General features: G+C 39.7%; 1 protein-coding gene across 1 annotated transcript in view; it reads left to right on the forward strand.

Moving 5' to 3' along the window:
• Nucleotides 1-5,000, forward strand: part of ephb4b (eph receptor B4b) — a gene marked incomplete at its 3' end in the record, with an annotated part of 36,954 nt that overhangs the window by 14,659 nt on the left and 17,295 nt on the right. The gene's annotated exons all lie outside the window — the stretch shown is intronic.

Genomic DNA, 5,000 nt, shown 5'->3' on the forward strand with positions numbered 1-5,000 from the left:
GATCTTCCTCAAGTTCCCTCTCTCATTCTGTCAGTCTCACTCTGTAATTAGCGATGAGTTGATTAGAGGAGTGTGTGTGTGTGTGTGTGTGAGAGAGTGTGTGTGTCCAGTGTGAGCTGTAATTTTGCCGTTCCGCTCCATGGACACTCAGGAATGAGCAGGAACTCTGCCAGCCCTCCTGTGAGTGTGTGTGTGTGTGTGTGTGTGTGTGTGTGTGTGTGTGTGTGTGTGTGTGTGTGTGTGTGTGTGTGTGTGTGTGTAATAAATGAAAATGTCACTCGATCACTTTTTTGGCTCTGCACTGCCTCCTGGGTATGATTGTGTTTTCCCTGGAAACAATAGGAGAGAGAGACAGAGGGAATGCTGGGACGTTTCCCGCTCCTCCCGAGCTCTTCCTCTGCTGTGTGTGTGTGTGTGTGTGTGTGTCAGAGGGAATGGACACAGGGTCAGATGTTAAACTGGGCGTTGATTGCTAGCGTTAGCAGACGCCTGTGTGGCCATTCAGTAGAGGTGGGCGATATAGCCTCAAAATTATATCACGATATTTCAAGAATATTTGCGATAACGATATTTATGACGATATAGAAAAAAATATATGGAATAAAGTTGAATTGGTTATTGCAGCTAAAATCGGTTTAATGCACAAGATGAATCCTCGTTCTATATTAATATTGCGCTGTTTTCATGTCAGGTGTGTTTAGACGGAGCGCTGTAATCGGTTTAAAAGTCCAAACCCGAATAAAATGCTCCATAAACACCTCAATCGGAATACAAATATAATGTTATAATATTGACTAGAGGAAAGTTCATTTTCTGAAGTGTTTGTTTCTTACAGCAACACCAGATGGGTTTAGAGTAGGGCTGTAACGATTTGACCAAAAATAAAAACCTCGATTAATTGAACATCTGACCTCGATTACGATTAATGAACGATTATTTTGCTTCTTTTTTTTTTTTTGCCCTCATAAGGTTTTTGAGTAAGTTCACTGATAAGGTTTTTACTGTAAATATTTTCTACTATTAAAGGTGGATTTTTTTTTCTAATGAAAACGTTTATTTCTTTGTGATTTTAAAACACTTGAAGGAAACGGTTGACTTTCAGCAGTTATTGTCTATGGGGCAGATTTCTGTTTGTTGTACATCAGATACAGATTCATTAGCACATAGGCCTACATTACATTTATCTGAACGCATTAATGAGAGAGAGATTGTGTGTGAATTACTCATTCCGTCTCTATTCATTATGAAGCTGTGGTTTGTACTTCAAAGGTATTAAAATATATGCCTATAACGGTTGAGTTTCTAAGCTACTTTAGTGACTTTACTTTAGTCACAGGACAGCGTTGACACTGAGTTTCTGCTGCTCTCTGCGCGCGATCTTCACGTGATGTGCGAGCTAGATCTGAGTGTTCGTTTGTCACAATATATCAGGCATTAGTTCAACATAACACACATCTGATGGCCGAAACTCGCTTTAATGTTCAAACTGGCAGGGCTTAAACCACATACAAATGACAGCTTTGTGAGGACGCAGGTGAAAGATCTGCCTTCAGGGCGCGCGCGTGTTTTCAGAGACGCGACTCGGCTCTGTGTCACTGAAAAAAGCAGAGCCCTGAACGTAGAAGTTTTCCGTATTGTTGTTTTTGAATAGTGCACAATCGCTTTAAATGTTGAAACTGGCAAGCCTTTAAACGCATGTACTTGACAAACTTTATGAGCACGAAAGTGAAAGCGGCTTCGGGGCTTGCGCGCGCCGTCTCTCTCTGTCTGTGTGTGTGTGTGTGTGTCAGAGTTTCCGCTAGAAAAAAATAGAGGTTTCGTTTTCCGGACATTTTGATGATATGTTGGTCAAATATCGCCTCTTAATTATTCAAGTTGAGGAAAACTGAAAGCAGTTTATGTAACTTAAAAAAAATGACATAATCAGGCCGTATATGCAACATGTTTATTAGCCTAACTTTCAAATGGACGAAAAAAAAACATGAACGTCCGATTGGCGTCAATCAACCAATTTTTTTTACCATGGTTTCACATTTCATAATTTAACAAACCAACCCCCCTTCCCCACATAAAATATCCGAATATAGCATTGTTTTTACTCAAGCAAATTTAATTATAAACTCAGTATGTCTCATTTAGTTGGTTACATTTAAATTGGCCACCGTGTGAAATGACTCCTTGTCAAATGAACTTGAACAAACAAATGACATTCTCAAATTATTCGACCCTCTTGTGAATCCGTTGCGTCGTCCTGCCTTTGTGTGTGTGTGGCGTACGTGCGCTTTATTTGAAATGCAACATGCGATGTTGTTTAAAAACGGTCGATTCAGATTGTGTTAGGGGGGCGGGGCCAGTGTTGGGGGAAACGCATTACAAGTAACTTGAGTTACGTAATAATATTACTTTTTCCAAGTAACTAGTAAAGTAACGCATTACTTTTCAAATTTACAACAAAATATCTGAGTTACTTTTTGAAAAAAGTAACTCAAGTTACATTTTCACATTTATTTGACTGACAGCTCTCCTGCCCCCATGTTGAGAAACATAGGTGTGTGTGTGTGTGTGTGTGTGTGTGTGTGAACATGATGGTTATTGTAGTTCTAGACTAAATGTGAGCATTTATTCATCTCACTTGCACAATAAAGATTCTGTTCTCCTCAAAATGAATAAAATCAGTCAAATGCGAAATAAGAGTACTATGCAAACCTCAAATATATAAATGTTAAATAAAAAAAATATTTTTATACATTTAATCTACCTTTATTGACCAATGTCTTGCTACTTACCTTCGATGATTCAGTTAAACCATGAGCAAATATTACTAGATTTTTTGTTTTTATTGGTAAAACTTTTTTGCTCCTGCGTTCTACTCTTCCATTATCCAGAATGGCAGCACATCTTTACCTCAGCCTGAGGCTGATTATTTCAATTGTGGTATGAAGAGGTCTTTACATTTGCACAAAAATATAACTTTTTTTGCTATTAAAAAACAAAACAAAAAAACAAGCCCAGCCCAGGTGAGAAAAAGTAACGCAAAAGTAACGTAACGCATTACTTTTCTTAAAAAGTAACTAAGTAACTCAATTAGTTACTTTTTAAGGGAGTAACGCAATATTGTAATGCATTACTTTTCAAAGTAACTTTCCCCAACGCATTATTAGGCAGTTTTAATCTGACAATTTGACCGAAAATATTTAATTTTGTCGGACATTTAATTTTTTTCCCGGGTAATTACCGGACAACGGAAACCCTGGTGTGTGTGTGTGTCAGCGCGTAGGCTATAAGAACGGCGATTAACTGACCTGTATAAACTGTGTAAAACATGCGGTTGCTATAGTGATTGTGTGCATCTATAAACACAGACAACTGCTCCTGCTTCTCTGTGAGTCTGCAAACTACACTTGATGTGACTGACGGGGCGGAGTCACGTGAAAACCCAAATAACCCACATGGGAAAAATACGTCGGTTAGAGGTTCTGAATGTCGGTTTCGGGTATTTTTCGATTAATCGTACAGCCCTAGTTTAGAGAACGTCTCGTGTGAACTGTCCACAGAATCGCTCAATCGGAATGATTTTAAACGGAATTACGTAAAAGTGTGCATGTATTGAAGCGCGCACACACACACACGTCACACTCAGAAACTTGTTATTAACGCCGTTATTTACTTTAATAGCTAAGCTACTGGATCACAACATTATATTTCTGGTTACATCGCTATTTTTCAGTAATAAGCGCACATCTTCGTTAAGAGAGACGCTGAACAGACGCACTCAAGCGGGTACAAATCTCTTTTATTTGAATAATGAATCCAAATAAATGCTATAATCCATCCATTCAAATAAATGTAATCTTACACACTACTTTATCTGTGTGTGATTTAAAGAAGGCAGAAGGCTAGATCTAACGAGCCGTAACTGACGAAAATAACCGTCAATGTTTGCCTTCCGCTCAGATATTGCAAACATCAACAGCAGCTTTAAAGGTCCCATGGCATGGCATTTTTCTATTATTTTATAGTGTTTCCTGAGGTGTACTTATATTGTTAGTATGATTTTTACATCATAAAATGTCATAATTTAGAAATAAAAGGCATTTTTTCTATACTGCTGTTTGCCCTGTGGCTGACTGCCCTGCTTCAAGAGGCGTGTCTGCTGTGAGACTTCAGGAAAAACGCCCACTGTTGTGATTGGCTGACATCTTTGCATTTTAAATGAGCGGAGGGGGCGTGGTTTAATGAGGCACGAGCAGGCACGAGTCTGCCAGAGACAGATGGACCTGTGTTCACTTCACATCAGTTCTGTCAGCATGTCTCAGTTCAGGGTGAACTGTTGTAGTTACTAGAATATACTTCAGGTTATTAGTTTATTTCTAGGCAGAGGGACTGTCACTCATGTCAGAAAGTTAGTAAATTATGGATCAGCGCTGACTCGAGACGCGAACCGTTTAGAACGATTCAGTCCGATTTGGTGAACTGGTTCGGTTCACTAAAAAGAACCGATTCAAAAGAATGATTCGTTCGCGAACCGGACATCACGGAGACGGAGCGATTGCTAACAAAGTTATTTATAGTAACTACTGAGTTATGAGAGCGCTGTCAGTCAGCGCGAGTTTATTGTGTTTGTATCTGAGAGTTCTGAATAAACACGAGTCCCAGTCACACCGAGTCCGTCTTCATCATTATTCTACCAACTTTGTAACACATGCAATGTACCATTACAGCGAGATGAACGAGTTAGTAAGTTTGATTAAAGCATTATTTCTAGATATGTTCCAATCATATGAATAGCGTCAGTGACGCGCATTGAGTAACGTTACACAGCGCAAACAAAGACACAACAGCAGTAATCGAATGTAATCCAGTTTATTGTGGGGAAAGCTGGCTAGCCTAGCCCAGATACCCTCACGCTTACCCCCCTTCTGCTTAATCTCACGCCGCGTTTGGTGCCTCCGCTGTGGGCCAGATGCAGTACTGGGGGTCGGGGATGTTGAAGGCCGAGC

The sequence above is a fragment of the Gobio gobio genome (assembly GCF_949357685.1).
Source record: "Gobio gobio genome assembly, chromosome: 21".
NCBI classification, from domain to species: domain Eukaryota; kingdom Metazoa; phylum Chordata; class Actinopteri; order Cypriniformes; family Gobionidae; genus Gobio; species Gobio gobio.